We start from the raw sequence: 17,497 nt of genomic DNA, 5'->3' as shown, positions 1-17,497 counted from the left end.
GATGAGCCCAGTTAGGACTCCTAGCAATAGCGGAAAGGATGCCTGAACTGACTGTTTCCTGTAATCAGATTGGTGACCACCCTAATTGTCACCAGAGAGCCTTCATCTACTAACTGATGGAAACAGATGCAGAGAAACACTGAACTGAGCTCCAGGAATCCTGTCTGAGAGGTAGGAAGAATTGTAGGACCCAGAGAGTCCTACATAAACAACTAACCTGGGCTCATAGGAGCTCACAGACTCTGGACCAATAGCTAGGGAGCCTGCATGGGGCAGGCCTAGGCCCCCTACATATGTGCCACAATTATGTAAGTTGGTCTATTTGTGGGACTCCAAGCAGTGGAATCAGGGCCTATCCCTAACTTGGGATAGCTTTTGGGAACCTAGTCCTCATACTGGGTTGCAGAACTTAGTATTACCTCAACTTTATATGCCATACTTTGTTGACATCTATGGGAGGCCCTGCCCCTTTCTGAAAAGAAACATAGGTAGAGTATGGGGGCATGGCAGGGGAAGGCAGAGGGGATAGAAGGAGAGGAGGTAGGGGAAACTACAGTCCGGATGTAAAATAATAAAAAAATAATTTTAAAAAAGAAATAAATTTTAGTCTTTCCTACTGAAAGTTTTGATTGCTTCTTCACAGATGAGAAATTTTCAATACCAAAAAGTGTTATGCTAGCAAAAAAGGGGAATGCTTGGCATGACATAATAAACTGGAGGCAAAAAATCTCTCTTTTCTTTTATTATTCTCTCATAAATGACATCCTGATAACATTTTCACCTCCCTACACTTTTCCCAGTCCTCCCCCTACTCCCCTCTTTCCCAGATTCACATTTTCCTTAAAAAAGAGCAAGCCTACCAGGGTTATCAACCAAACATCGCCTAACAAGTCACAATAAGACTAGGCACAAAGCCTCTTACCAGGGCTAGATGAGAAAACCTATTAGGAGGATAAAGGTCCCAAATGCAGGCAAAAGAGTCAGAGACACTCCCCCCACACCCATTGTTAGAAGTTCCACAAGAACACACAGCTATACAACCATAACACATATGCAGAGGACCTAGCTCAGATCCATACAAGCTCCATGATTGTTACTTTAGTCTCTGTGATTCCTTATAAGCTCTGCTTAGTTGATTCTGTGGGCTGTGTTCTCATGATGTCCTTGACTTCACTGGCTCCTGCAATCCCCTCTCCATTCCTTTCTGTGGGATTCCCCTGGATCCACCTTGTGTTTGGCAGTTGGTCTCTGCATCTACTTCCATCCGTTGCTGGATAATATAAAGCAAAATATTAAAAGAAATAATGGTAGTTATGAAGTAGAACAAGGGACATATTAATTCTCTATATGCTAACCAGTTGGGTTATCTGTATTAATTTCCAACTATTGCAAAGAGAAGATTGTCTGATGAGGTTTGAGAGACACTCTAATAAATCTATGGGAATAGCATTAAATCATTAGGAGTAGTTTTAATACTATGTGCAATTAAAAGAATAATAGTATTGGGTTCTCTACTAGAGTTTATGACCTACCTAGCAACAGGTTGTTTGTCTTTTGAATAGTGCCAGGTATGAGTTCCATATCATGGAGTAGGGCCTTTGAGGCACACAGTAGTAGCCAGTTACTCAAATAACGTTCGTGCCACTGTTGTACCAGTGAATCTATCTTGTTAGGCTAGTCATTTTTGTAGTTTGTAGGTGAGTACCAGCTTGATGTTTCCATGTTCTGTGATTCAAGTATGTATTATCTTCAGCAACAGGTCTTACCATCAAGTTCTAGCAAGTAGTTAGAAGTGCTGGCAATAGCCTATAATATTTGGAGGTCTACATGACCTCACTGACCAACACCTCAAAAAGAGTTAACCCATTCCTGGTACTAAGGTTTACATTTGCTAACATGGGGTGTCTCATTGGGATATTATCCCCTGTTGTAGAGTAACTTCATTAAACTACCTTTTTCACATATGTATATATTTTTGAAGTTTTATAGTAGTAGGTTTCTGTATGGCCTTTTAAAGGGGCCTCTATTGTTAGTTATCCCTCCCTTTACCTATTCCTCTATCTTCCTATTTACCACCAAAATTTAACCATTTTTCTTCCATTATTCTCCTTTTATATTACTGTGTTCTGTCTCCTCTCTTGAAGTCCCCTCTCTCCAATGGTCCCTTACTAAATTCCTAATATCTGTGGTATTCTAAATAGAACATATATATGTAAAGCTAACATCCAGAGTAATGAGAGTAAACCTGAGATTATTGTCTTTCTATTTCTGGGTTACATCACTCAGGATGATTATTTCTAGCTTCATACATTTACCTGCTAATTTCATTTTTTAACAGTTTAATGATATTTCATTGAATAATTGTATCACATTTAGATGGGAGTTGGACATGAAATCCCACTCCTAGCTGAAGAGCTTTGGTACTTGTTAGCTGCTGGTAGAGGGAGAAAAAGTTTTCTCTAGGAGTGTAGAGAAGGCATCCCTATTCTGGTCAAAGATCATGCCTCCAAGAATATTTGGGCAGCACAACTTGATCTTAATGACTGTCTTTAAAAGGGGACACAAAATTGTGTGGATAGGGAAGAGCATGAATCCGGGAAGAGTTGGGGGAATGATGGTGATTATGATCAAAACAAATTGTACAAAACTCTCAACAAACTAATAAAAATTTTTAAAAAGAAAAATCAAAAATCAAACTAACAAAAAATTACTAAAAGTAATTTAAGACATTTGATAATCAGGTCATAACACTGTCAGTTCCAAATAAGCTGAGAATATGAGGAACTTGATATATACAGATGGGAGAGATAAATAAATGTAGAAGCTATTCCTGGACAATGGGAGACATGATATTAAATACTAATTATTACTTCAAGCTCAGGAAATATGCAAAAATTAGTCATTAACCACGGCATTAATAGTTAAAGTATATTCTGTCTTCCCAAAGGATTGTTACATGAGTTAGAAGTGGATATTCTCAGACCAAACTTGTTAAATATGTTTCTGCAATTGAGAAAATTTTCTGATTTTGTTTAGTGGTGTTTTTTGAGACAGGGTTTCACTATGTAGCCCTGGCTGTCTCTCTGTAGATCAGGCTAGCCTTGAACTCACAGAAATCTACCTGCTCCTGCCTCCGAGAGCTAAGACTGAAGATGTACACCACTATGCTCAGCTTTCTAGGTGATTTTATGTACATTAAAATTGAGAATCACTGAAAAGGTTATAAAATAAAGATATTAATGATTAAGGAATAAAAAGAAAAATCAGTGATAAAAGAAAGAGAAGATACAAGATAATGAATGATGAGAAGTGACAGAATCTAGTCAAGCAGAGGAAAGACCACAAAAGCAGCAGTCTAAGACTGTCCTTGCTGAAGGTCAGGGATTACAGAACAGAGTTCTGATGCCTGTTTCTTTGTTATTACTAAACCGGCAACTTTCCTTAAGTGTATGTGGTAACATGACTGAAACTGAGAGGAGGCACCTGAACACCTGTTTGGGCCAACTGAACTGATTTACTAATACATCTCTGTGTGTCTCACAGTTGCTGCTACCAAATCTGACTATGTGGTTCTTGTACCTTTGGGACTGTTTTGTAGCTGATGTATTAAAGAGTTTGGTTCTTAGGGCTAGAAAGGTCATAGCATGCTGGAAGCAGAGCTTAATGGGACATTCTTATGACAAGGGTTTTTCTGTATTGTTTTGGAGCCTGTCCTGAAACTCTCTCTGTAGACCAGGCTGGACTTGAACTCACAGAGATCCACCTGTATCTGCCTCCCAAGTGCTGGAATTAAAGGTGTGTGCCACCAACGCCTGGCTCGGCTCATGAAATTTTGTAAAACGGGGATCAGCAGCTTCAAGGTCACCAGCTACTTCCAGTTCAGGATAAATCCAGGGGCCATCTGTGTAATATTTTGGCCAAAATTGTCTATTCATTCTGTGTTCTGAGAACCTATGTGAAGCAGAATTTAAAGATAATGGACTAATTTTTTGGCAGAAGAAATGTCAAGACAGGAACATATTCAATTTACTTCTGAGAAAAGAGCTGCAATTGTTAGAAATATGCATCACTGAAAAGAAGTCTGTTATACACTGAAAGGTTTACCAAGGGCAAAATCTAACTCCTTCGAAGGCTTTATCTAATGAGGACCCAAATTCAGTTAAAAAGTAAAGCCTAGCCTGAAGGGGTTTCCTGCTCCTTAAAAGTAACTCCCCAATAAAGTGTTTCTCTCCTGAGTCATCATACAGAAGGAGACACAGCTGTGGTCTGGGTGGAGGTGGTATAGGCTTTATCCCAAGATGGCAGCATTAAAAGCACATGATTTAGGGGGAAAGCAGCTGAGGCCAGACAGCATGTGGTAGGGTCAGAGTCCCTGAAAATAAGTCCTAAGAGGCCATTGTAGGCAGTTGTGAAAGTGAAACCCAAGTTTCAGTAGAGACCCCTGGATATTAGAGATACAAAGACTATGGGGTGCCTGCTAAGAAAAGTATAAGTATAGAGCTGGAGGGGTAAAGCTACCAAGCCCTTTTGAAACACTTGATTACAAGCCCCAGACATCAGATATGGTGTTGAAATTGTTATTTGTCCTGCTGAATTAGGAGTTTGACTTGGTATGATTATTTCGTGTTATATCACAGTCCTTCCATTTTGAAATGAGAATGTTTACTCTGTACCATTATGTGGTACAAGTATGTAACTTATATTTTTATAGTTTATAGTTTTTATTTAAATTAAAAGCAATCTTATTTTAGTTTTGTAGGAACTCATAGGAGACATTAGACTTTAAGGTTTTAGAATCACTGAAGGCTATGAAGACTTTTGAAATTGAACTAAATTAATTTTCTATTATAACATGGTCATATACCAGCAAAGGGTAGAAGGTTATGACTTAAAAGTAGTGTATTTGGATCCACTACCAAATGTGATCTACAGGTTCAGTGCAATGCCAATCAAAACTCTACTGTCAACCTTCATAGAAATAGGAAAGACAATTTAATGTGAAAATGTAAATCAGCCTACCACAAGATTCAGCAATTCCACTCTTAGGCATATACCCAAATAATGTACACTTATACAATAAGGACATCTGCTCAACTATGTTCATAGCAGCATTATTTGTAATAGCCAGAACCTGGAAGCAACCTAGATGCCCCTCAACTGAAGAGTAGATAGAGAAAATATGGTACATCTATACAATGGAGTACTACTCAGCAGGAAAAAATGGAATCTTGAAATTTGCAGGTAAATGGATGTCATTAGAAGAAATCATCCTGAGTGAGGTAGCCCAGTCACAAAAAGACAAACATTGTATGTACTCACTCATATATGGATTTTAAACATGGAGCAGGAGATTGCTAGCCTACAATCCCACCACCAGTGGGGGGGGATGGGAGAAAGAGAGGGGGAGAAGAGGAGGGGAGAGGAGGACACAGGAGAGCAGGAAGGTTGAGCCAGGGCAAGAATAGAGAAGAGCAAGATGAGAGATATCATAATAGAGAGAGCCATTATAAGTTGGAGGAGAGATCTGGCACTAGTGAGATCTTCACAGATCTACAAAAAATACACCAACTGGCATTAAGGCTACTTTAAATGCCCTCCCCTGATAAAGAGATTGATGACTACCTTATATGTCATCCTAGAACCCTCATCCCATGGCTGACGGAAGCAGAGGCAGACACCCACAGCTAAAAACCTAACTGAACTCCTGGAATCCAGTTGCAAAGAGGAGTAATGAGCAAAGGAATCAAGACCAGGCTGGCGAAACCCACAGAGGCAGCTGACCTGAACAAGAGGGAACGCATGGACCCCAGACTGATGACTGAGAGACCAGCCCAAGACTGATCCAGACACCCAACCACCCCGCACCCACTCCCCACCACCCCCTACCTGGGGTCAGAGAAGAGGCCTCGGAAACTTATGGGACCTTGGAGAGTAGATTAGTATTTATTCCTGGCATACAAATGGATTCTGGGAGCCCATTCCACATGGAGGATGATGTCTCAGCCTGGACACATGGGGAAAAACCTAGGCCCTGCCCGGGATTATATGACAGACTCTGAAAATCCCTCATGGAAGGCCTTACCCTCCCTGAGGAGGGGAAGGGAGATAGAGTGGGTTGGGAAGAGTGAGTAGCTGGGGGAGGAGGAGAGGGAAAAGGAACTGAGAGTAATATGTGTAAAAAGTTAAATAAAAAACATAGTCAGTACCCTATAAGATATAGGTGTAGGAAAGGACTTTCTGTTCAGGAATCCATTTTCCAAGGAATTAAGGCCAACAATTGACAACTGTGACCTCAAACAACAAAAATCTTAAGAAAACAATTAACTAAATGAAGAAGAAATGGTCAAAATGAGAGACGCTTTGCCAGCTATAAATCTGACAGAGGATTAATATCCAAACTATACAAAGAATTTACAGAAGCTCATAGACTCTAGGGAGCCTTCATGGGACTGAACCAGACTCTCCACATGTGGACAACAGTTTTGTAGCTTGCTCTGTTTGTGGAACACCTGGCAGTGGAACCTTTGGAGTGCAGCCTTCCCGCCAGCCTGGTTCCAGAGCCACATCAGTCCCAAATAAACACACAGGAGGCTATGTAAATTTTATGAAGCTGTTGGCAGTTTGCTTGTTTCTTACTGGCTAGCTCTGACTTAAGTATTTAACTCATAATCGCTAATCTAAGTATTTCTCTTACCAGAGAAAAGGGTTTGGACCTCTTATTCCTATGGCGGCTACATCATGACTCCTCTGTGTCTCTCCTTCCCAGAATCCTCCTCCACTACTAGTCCCACCTATCTTGCTTCCCTATTGGCCAACAGTGCTTTATTGACATATACACAAGACTTCCCCATCAGGGACCAGTATCTATCCATAGTGCATAAGCTGGCTTTTTGAAGCCCATTCTATATGGTGGGATACTCAGCCTTGATTTGAGGGGGAAATGGTCATGCCCCAACTGAATGTGCCAGGCTTTGTTGACTCCCCATGAAATATAAACAAAGAAAACAACAGAAAGAACCAAAGAATCTAAGAACTGGTTCTTTGAGAAGATAAACAATATTGACAGACCCTTTGGTCAACTAGCCAAAAGAAGAAAAGAGAAGACCCAATCTAATGACTCAAAATTGAACAGGTAAACATTACAACAGATACCAGAGACATTCCCTTATAACCAATGTTATAAGGGAATACTTTAAAAACCTGTACTCCATTATTCTGGAAAACCTAAAGGAAATGGATACATTTATAAATTCTGCCAAACCACCAAAATTAAACCAAGAAGAGATCAACATCCTAAACAGACCCATAACAAATGAAACTGAAACAGTAATAAAAAGCCCTCCAACTAAAAAACTCCAAGTTCATATGGATTCCCAACAGAATTATACTAGAATTTCATAGATCTACAGTCAAATCCTTAAACTATTCAAAAAAGAGAAACAGGAGCACACACAAACTACTTCTATGAAGCCAGTATCACACTAATAACAAAACCAGGTAAAACACACAGGTGCACACAGACAGACAGACAGACAGACACCCCAAAAAAACCCTGAAAAAGCTATACAGCAACAGTCCTGATAGACATAGATTTAAAATTGCCTAAATTAAAATGCATGCAAACAACTGGGTAGTGGTGGCACATGTCTTTAATCTCAGCAATCTCAGCACTTGGGAGGTATAGGCAGGTGGATTTCAGTGAGTTCGAGGCCAGCCTGGTCTACAAAGCAAGTTTCAAGACAGCCAGAACTGTCCCACAGAGGAAAGTCTGTCTCACCACACACACACACACACACACACACACGCGCGCGCGCGCGCGCACACACGCACACACAAAATACTTTCAAACTGAATACAGACACACATTAAAAACATTATCCACCATGACCAAGTTGGCTAAATCCCAGAGATGCAGAAGCTATTTTAATTCAATATACTTTAAAAGTAAAAAGATTCAAAAAATCATATAATCATCAATAGATGCAGAAAAAGTCTTTGACAAAATCTGACATGCTGCATGATAAATGTCCTAGAGAGTAGGACTAGAGGGAACATACCTGTACATACCTATATATGAGGAAAACGGGAACATACCTGTACATACCTATATATGAGGAAAACTACAGCCAACATTATTCTAAATTGAGAAAAACATGAAGCAATATTATACAGAAGAGATCCTAAAATTCTGCCAGAAAATGTCTAGAAATGATCAACAATTTCATCAAGGTGGTAGGATAGAGAACAAACTTGCAAAGTCAATACTTTTTCTATACACCAACAACAAACATACAGAGAAAGAGATAATGGACATACTCTCAATCACAATAGCCCCAATGAAAATAAAATCTCTAGAAATAAGCCTAACCAAAGAGGTGAAAGACCTCTATAATGAAAACTTTAAATCTCTGAAGAGAGATAAAGACACTAGAAATCAATCAAAAGCTCCATATTATTCTTCACAGAAATAGAAAAAAACTATCCTAAAATTCACGTAGAAACATAAAAGACCATGGATACCTCAAACAACACTGAGCAAAAAGAGACAAGCAAGGCTGGAGCCATAGTAATAAAAACAATATGGTACTAGGACAAAAAAGGCATGCAGATCAATGAAACAAAATTGGAGACACAAACGTGAGTTATGTGTAACTATGGCCATCTAATATCCAGTCTAAATTCCCCAAAAAAAATTACTCTGGGGAACAAAAAACAGTATCTTCAACAAATGATGTTAGGAAAACAATGTCCACATATAGAGGAATGAAAACAGGTCCAGTTGCACAAAAACTAGCTAACTCCAAGTGAATCCAAGACCTAAATGTGAAACCTGAAATAATGAAATTCCTAGAAGAAAACATAGCCAGTACTCTACACAATATAGGTGTAGGAAAGGACTCTGAATAGGATCTCATTTGTCCAGGAAAGGAGGCCAGCAATTGACAAGTGGGACTCATAAAAATAAAAATCTTCTGCACAGCTAAGAAAACAACTGATTGAAAAGGAAGCCCACAGAATAGAAGAGAATCTTCGCCAGCTGTATCTGGCAGAGGATTAATATCCAGAATACACAAAGAACTAAAAAACAAACTGAAAAAAATGACCCATTCAAAATTGGGCTAGGGATCTGAACAGAAAGTTCTCAAAAGAAGAAATAAAAATGGCTAAGAAATATCTCAAAAATGTTCAGCTTTCCTAGCAATTAGGAAAATGCAAATCAAAATGAGATTTGAGATTTCATTTTACCATAGTCAGAATGGCAAATATCACCAAAATAACCAACCAACAAGAAATGTTGAAGAGTATGTGATAAGGGGCAAATCCTCTTTCACCCTTGGGGGATTGTAAACTGATCTGGTCACCATGGAAATCGTGTAATAAACCCTCAAGAAGCTAAAAAATAAATCAACTATCTGACCCGGTTATACCACTCCTTGGCATTATGCCCAAAGAACTTGACATCTTACTTTGCAGATATTTATTAGTCAGTTCACTGCTGCCCTATTCACAATAGCTAGGAAATGGAAACAACCCAAATGACCTTCAAACAATTGGTGGATAATAAAAATGCACTATGCATACATTATGGAATGCTATTCAGCTATAATGAAAAATGAAATAATGAACTTTGCAGGTAAATATATCTAGAAATGGTGATATTGAGTGAGGTAACCCAGGCCCAGAAAGACAAACACTGCATGTTTAATTTCATCTATCATTCCTAATTAAGGAGGGGGAAGATAAATTTAGAAAGGAGGGAGGTGAATAAAGTAACAGTAAGGGTATCTAAAATGTTATAAGGAATAATATTATTTTCTAGCTAAAATGACATATAACACATGTATGTCTATGTATACATACGCAGTTTAAATTAAATATTTCCATCTGGGCTGACAATGCTTCTCCCAAAGGCCATAGATTAACAAAATACCCAACACCAGGCACGAGAATCCTGTTTTTGAGTTGTTGGTCAGGTTTGTGCAAGAGACTTCCAAAACATTACAGGCTGTTACTGTTGTCCTTTATTCCCCAGAAGAGGTTGAAGTTAAGTTCTTATAGCTGAAGAAGCCATGTACTTCAGACAAAGGATTCAGAGGCCCTAAGCTGGATTTGACCTGAAAGCCTACTCCCTGGGTATCAAAAGGCACCATGCCAGTTTCCAAGAGGGCACCAACAAATATCTCTATCCAGCTATATGAACCACAACAGTGACCAACATGACATAATACCCCTAAGGGTGCAATAGTGGCATACACACCTTGGCATTAGCCATCCACTCTGTAATTGGTCTTAAGGCCTTTACAACAAAGAGAGAAATCATGCCTAGTATTGGCCACCTAGCCAACTACCTAGGGATAGTGAAGTCATGAATCTTTAGGTAGAACCTACAATCACCACTTTACTAAACCAGCATAATCCCTAACTACATTCTAAATATTTATCCTTACTGCTACAGATTAAGTAGTTCTCACCCCTCACCTTTGCAATAGATTGGTACCATTACTGGAAACCACAACTGATAAACATACAAAGAACAAAATAGCATGTGGTTCCCCGCCCAAAATGATATGTCTACAGCACAATTATTGCAACTAAGGCCAGGGATCACTGAGGAAGAGGAGTAATAAAGATTGTATGAGCCAGAAGAAGAGGAAGTCTAGTGTGGGATTTTTGTCTCCTAGAACTGCCAAAGAAGCTACACCCATAAAGTGTCATTAGCATGGCTGCCTAAACAATACCTGAACAATGACAACACCAATGACCATGCCAATGTAGGAGGAGAAAAGCTCTTGCCTCAACCCTGTACAAACAACTACTAGCACCAGGGGAATGGTGCAACCTGGAGAAATTGTCTTCCCCAGAGAAGAACCTCCAACTGGTTATCCAATACCAAATGGCCAGGCCTGAGATCATATGCATATAGGTAACATTATACAGACTGAGTGGGATTTATTTATGTATACATAAATATACATATATTTAACAACAAGTAAGGAAAAGGGGCCATGAATTTGAGCAAGAGCAAGGGGAAATGTGAGGGAGGGGGACATGTGAGGGTGGGGTTAGAGGGAGGGAAGGGAATGGGGAAATGATGTGATAATTATAATTTCAAAAAATTATGGGATATGGGATGGGGGTTGGTGGGGGCATGGGTGGATGAGAGGAAGAGGAAACTGAGACTGGTATGTAAAATAAGATTGTTTTTAGTTTAAATTAAAAAAATTCTTTAAAATCATATAGCATCGAATTTATCATTAACTACTTTTAAGTGTATCATCTAATAGTACTAGGTATATGCACACTGCACCTCTTTAAAACTAAAACTCTGCTCCCATTGAACAATTCTTGGACTGAAAACATAGTTCAGTGAGCAACACTTGCTCAGTGCATATTTTCAATGGCCAATAGTACAAAACCAAAAATAAAAAGCCTATTGTTGAACAATTCCACTTTCCTCCTTGCCCTATCCCTTAATGGCCACAATTCTACTATCTGTTTACTGCACGAAGTGTAATGTAGTGCAGACAGAACAACTACTGTCAAATGATACACCATCGCTACAGCTTATCTCATTTCAAATCCTTCCAACGGCCCTATGAGATCTGTTTGATTTTGTTATTTTATGGTTTAAGCAAATAAGGCTCAAATCTGTTAAGTAAGTTTTCCAAATGCCACTCAGCCAATTATAGCCTACAACATTCAAAGATGTTTTCCCCAAATCCCTTGTTCTTTCCATTAGGACACTGTCACAGCTGTGTTGATTTGATCAATATCCATGGGGACGACAATCAAAACTAAATGCATTGGCCTGTTTCCTCAATGCCTAATTATTTGTTTTGTTTTAGTTTGGAGAAGATGTAGGCATGCATGTGTGGGTTTTCCTGAAATACTGATAAGAAACAGAACAGACTCTTAGAAAAATGTAAGCCTGGAATGTTCATAATAAATCTCTAACATTCCAAGTTTATATGATCAGCACATTTGGACATATTTTGGTATAAATGTGAAAAATACAACAGTGAACATTAAAGCTATAGCAGAGAAGTTGTCAAAGACTAGGCATATGATCGTGAATAAATACCCTAAATTTCAAAACCCTAAATTACACAATTAAGCATAGTCTTTGCTTCTGACTACATAAACAAGACAAAAAATATCTGAAGTCCGAATTGCTCAGGTCTTTTGCCTATTTGGGGGGTTAATATTCCTCTGATGACTATGTCTTTTTGGTGTAATATTTAATATTGCACTATTCTCTCTTTTTTTCAAATCTGGCCATTTGCCTGTCTACCCAGATGTCTTAGTTAGGGTTACTTTTGCTGTGATGAAGCACTATGTACAAAAGAAACTTGGGGAGAAAAAGGGTTTGGCTTCCATATCCCAAGTCGCCGGTCCCTTGAGGGAAGCCAAGGCAGTAATTCAAACTAGCTGGGAACCTGGAAGCTGGAACTGAAGCGGAGGCCATGAAGGATTGCTGCTTACTACTGGCTTGCTCCTCGTGCCTTACTCAGCCTGCTTTCTTACAGAACCCAGGAGCACAAGCCTAGGGATGGTCCCACCCATGATGGGCTTGACCTTCCTCACATCAATCACTAATTAAGAAAATGCCCTACAGACCTGCTCCCAGCCAGATCTTATGGAGGTGTTTTCTCAGCTGAGGTTCTCTCCTCTCAGATGACTCTAGTTGGTGTCACTTGATATAAAACTAGGCAGCACAACTGGCCCCTTGTCTACTTGACACACAAGCACATCACTTTTCAGTTAGAACCTTTCCTTTCTGGTTTCCCCCAAGGTGTTATTTTAATAATATCACAATATAAAACATAAATTGAAACATTTTAAAAATCCATTCTCTTTAAAAATCCAAACTCTCTTTAAAAGTTCAAAATCTCTCAACTGTGGACTCTTGTAAAGTACAAAATAAATTAGATATTTTATTTTTAAGGGGGCACAGTCACAAGCTGAACAAAGCAAAACCAATGCCATCTTGTAAATAACTCAGTGCCCAATGTCTGAGATCCACTCACCATCTGGGTTCCTCTAAAATGCCGGGTCACTTCTTTGGCTCCACCCACTGCAGCCAACAAAAATTGTCTCCAAAGCTCAGGCTGGCTCCATCAACTGATACTGCTGTTCTTGGAAGTCACCCAATGGCACTGGCATCGCCAAAATACAGGGGTCTCACTCTACAACTGAGCTGCACTTTCACCAGTAGCCTGTTCCTGGGCTCTCTTCATAACTCCAGCCTTGCCACACAGCGATATTGCAGTCTTGCCTGTAACAGTGGCCACACCCCCTTGGGCGTGGCCTCAAGCTTCCCTCTTTCCTGTTCGGTCCACCTGAGGCCACACCCTTTGGGCGTGGCAACTGTTACCGGCAAGACTGCTACAGTGCGGAGCCTGAGCTATTCTCCATTACCCCTTCATGCCTTCAGAACCCGTTCCACCTGAGTGATTTTTAGCCTACCAAGTTCAATTGCCAGTGCGAGGTACAACCTTGGCCACCTTTGGAACACATCTCTGTGTGCTACCCTTGAGGAAACACTTCCTGGAAGATTTCTCTTCAATGAGCTGGTCTCTTAATCACTGCCAATTTCTCAGTTCCCCCTGACCAGCATGGATTTTCCCCGAAAAGCAAAGCTTCACTTCCATTGTTCTGGCATCGTGTTATTCACAGACAGCTCTTAAGCCCCACCAGACCTGAACCACGGATTCTTAATTCAAAATATGCAACGGCCCCAATAGAGTTTTTAAGTGACTCTCAAATTTCCCTTTGAAACTTCACAAGCCAGGCCTCCATAACCTTCAGTACTCTTATCTTCCAAGCTCCCACATAACTGCTCACCAAACTTTGAAGACCCAATGGCTTTTCTAGCCCCAAGTTCCAAAGTCCTTCCACAATCCTCCCCAAAACAACATGGTCATGTCTGTCACAGCAAAACTCCACTATCCTGATACCAATTTCTGTCTTAGCTGGGGTTACTGTTGCTGTGACGAAATACCATGACCAAAAGAAACTTGGGGTAAAAAAAGGTTTATTTGACTTAATTTCCTGAGTCACAGTCTGCTAAGGGAAGCCAAGGCAATAACTCAAACTGAGTGGGAACCTGGAGGCAGGAGCTGATGCAAAGGCCATGGAGAGTGGTGCTTACTGGCTTGTTCCTCATGTTTTGCTCAGCCTACTTTCTTATAGAACCCAGGGCCACAAGCCCAGGGATGACACCACCCACAATGGGCTGGGCATTCCCCCATCAATCACTAATTAAGAAAATGCTCTACAGGTTTGCCTACAGCCCAATCTCATGAAGACATTTTCTCAACTGAAGTTCCCTTCTATCACACAATTCTAGCGTGTGTTTAGTTGAAATTGAACTAGCCAGCATACCAGCCCATAGAGTGGTCAGTAGAAGACAAAAATTTCAAAAGTAAAGTACTTGCGGGACAAAATTATGCCAGGTATTATGTATTGTATGTCAAAACTAACCCATTCTTAACAATAAAAAATGTTAGTTAAACTAAACTTAGTCTGTCAGTATATGTGAGGACTCACGTGTATTATAAGTATTGTGGAGCTGGAGAATAAAATGTGCATGTCTTCTAAGTTATTATGCCTTAATGTTCCTGAGCCAAAATTTTTGGCTTATAGTAATTTGCAAAATTATCCTTTCTCTGTATTTTTCTCATTTTCATAGGCTGAACTTTTAAAAAGTAGCAATGCACTTAGTTATGTTTAATGATACAACTATTCCTATAAACCTGAGAGAAAAACTTAGTTTGGTGTCATTGTTTTTCATTTTCATCAGCTGAATAGTATATCACTAAAAGTGAAATGAAGAGTAGCATCTATCAGTGAAAGTAGAAGCAGTTTAATCCTTTGGGGTCCAGTAGCAGTCTTTTGATGAGTTTGCCAAGCAAATAACCCCTCTAATTACATTTTAAAAATTCCAGAGTTGAAGTAAAAATTAATTCTAGGAAAAGGTCTCTAAATGGCAGGATATAGCTTGTAATAATTTCTCTTGTAGCTTGTTTGAATTCACATCAAAGGGAACTGCTATTCCATCCCACTCAGGCCAATCTTGGACGCAAAAATAATCACTGTTTCTTGTTCGCTTTAACAACTATGAAACATTATAATTGTGAAAAAATACTAAAAATAAAGCAAAAGTGGCAGACAGCAGATGAAAGAAAATTTAGGCATTAGAAAAATAATCATGTTTATAGAAGGCTGACTTCTCAATCTGTTGTAGCTTCTCTGATTTACACTCTAATTCAGAGTTGAGAAACAAGTACCTCTTTCCAAATTCTTAGACTGAATGTTCCATGATCTACTTTATTCTATAAGGCTTTCCTGAACTTTAAAAGGAGTCATGACCATCAGCTACTCTTGAAGGAAACAATAGGTTAAAAAAATAGGTGATCAGTTTTCTATGACTGAGTATAAAAGTATCACATTTCTCTAGAAAAATTAAAGTAGAAAGGGCCATTGACACCTACTTCTTCACTTGGCAGGACAAAGTTTTCTTTTCACTGAAGCAGAAAGAGTAAAGGCCTCAGTAAGGCACTGATACATTTTTATGTGATACCCCAATGATACAGTGGATATAAAAAAATATAAGAATGTGACTAGAAAGATCCTCCAAATGACTACTATGTAGTCATTTTGTAGTCTGTGTATCCTTTATCTATACATAAAATATTAAAGTTTCCTGCCACATATTATCTCTAGCTTTATGAAAAGGTTTTGTTACATTGAGCATGTCATGATAGGTAAGCCAAATGATCACACCAGGCAGACATCAGCAATCCAGAGAAAGTCATCCATTACATTATTATGAAGTAATTTTCAAGGGAGTTATCTGATGTGGAACATATTATACTGGTAAGTAAAATACATATAACCCATAAATGTACTGTGTGAAGCTTCTTTACTGTCATTAAAATAATGGCCACAGTTCTCAATCCATTAGGTTCTATGAGATTTGGAATTTAACTATAGCTAATGGGAGTTACTCAAAACATGGTCTGTAATTCCTGGATATGCTACTAAGATGTCAAAACAGTATTTTTCTAGTCTTAAAATTTTCCCCAATGAAGAAGAATCCAGTCTTCTAGCATGTATAAAGACCTTCTAGTCTCATGAGTCATAAGGAAATAAAGGTAAAATATAGGTATAATTCAAGATATAGTAACTGATACATGATTTTTTCCTATTCCTTCCACTCCCATTATTTCTTTTTTTTCCCCAACCCCCCCCCCGTTATCCCCTCATTCCCCCAGGGAGGGTGAGGCCCTCCATGGGGGTGTCCATAGTCTGTCATTTCATATAGGGCAGGGCCTAGACCCTTCCCCAAGAGTTCAGGGTGAGAGTGCACCTCACATTGTTCTATGGGAGTCCAAAGTCCGTGTGTATACTTGGGATGGGTACTGATCTGCTGCCCAAGGCTCAATAGATTACCTGGGCCTCCTCACTGACACCCAGATTCAGGGGGGTCTTGTTCAGTCCCATGCTGGATTCCCAGGCTGATGCCTGGGATTCAAGAGTTAACCTTTGTCTGGTCAGTTCCCATAGAGCTTTATGTTTGAACTACACTTAACACACCCTTAGTACTCAGAAATATTTTAATATAATCAAAATATTAACTTAAGAATAAGCTACAGTGTATCAGAGCAACAAAACTTTGGGGTGTCCTGGCCAGTAAATGTTGCAGCTTATTTCACTAACAAATATGTTATGGCCATAAGAATCAAAAGAATTTCCAGCGCCACCGGACGGTGGTGGCACCTGTCTTTAATCCTAGCAATTGGGAAGCAGATCTCTGTGACTTTGAGGCCAGTCTGGTCTACAGAGCAAGTTCCAGGACAACCAGACCTACACAGAGAAATTCTGTCTCAAAAAACCAAAGATAAACAAACAAAAAAGACTATCCAGTGTTTGTGGAGCAATTGACATAGAGGTAAATATTGAAAACAGTGCTAAAATCAGGTCAGAATATTAGAGTTGGTGTCCTGATGAGAAAGCCATAAAGAAAATGCAAAGTATACAAAGGAGTTCACATGGAAATCCAGACAAATGTTTCAGTATTGTGGAGCGAACTTAAAATTCTCTACAAGAAAAAGCCTCTTGTGAGTGACCTGTGGACTAATGCTTAATCCAGGTGAATCTTACAGTCCTGTAATAATCCTATAAAGACAGTCTGCTACGGATTTTCTTTTTTATTTAAATATATTTCTGAGTAAGGGAACTCTGATATGGAAAACAGACAAAAAGCAGAGCTGGTAAGGCTTGAAAACAAGTTAGGAGAGTGAAAGCACTGTAATTGCTTTCTCTTTCCCTAACTACTCCTTCATTTGCATTGTCCCCTTCCAAAATATCTCTGGGAAACAGCAGGACTCAGCAAAACACAGCTTACAGGTCTCTGTACCAGTCTCACTACTCATTTTATAGGAAGAGAAAAGAAATATGACAAAGGTTACATAGGACATCGGTCAAGGAATAA

The 17,497-nt window shown here is 39.3% G+C and overlaps 1 long non-coding RNA gene across 1 annotated transcript; it reads right to left on the bottom strand.

The window, feature by feature from the left end:
* Positions 1-727: 727 nt before the first annotated feature.
* Positions 728-13,252, bottom strand: LOC110339279. The gene is made up of 2 exons (XR_005876809.1): positions 13,029-13,252; positions 728-1,270 (listed from the first exon to the last, which is right to left on the bottom strand). It is a non-coding gene; the product is annotated as an uncharacterized LOC110339279 (long non-coding RNA).
* Positions 13,253-17,497: the final 4,245 nt, after the last annotated feature.

The sequence above is a fragment of the Mesocricetus auratus genome, unplaced genomic scaffold, assembly GCF_017639785.1.
Source record: "Mesocricetus auratus isolate SY011 unplaced genomic scaffold, BCM_Maur_2.0 Super-Scaffold_100003, whole genome shotgun sequence".
Classification (NCBI taxonomy): domain Eukaryota; kingdom Metazoa; phylum Chordata; class Mammalia; order Rodentia; family Cricetidae; genus Mesocricetus; species Mesocricetus auratus.
Note: the sequence above shows the minus strand (reverse complement) of the source record. Positions and strands in the feature narration are given on the sequence as shown.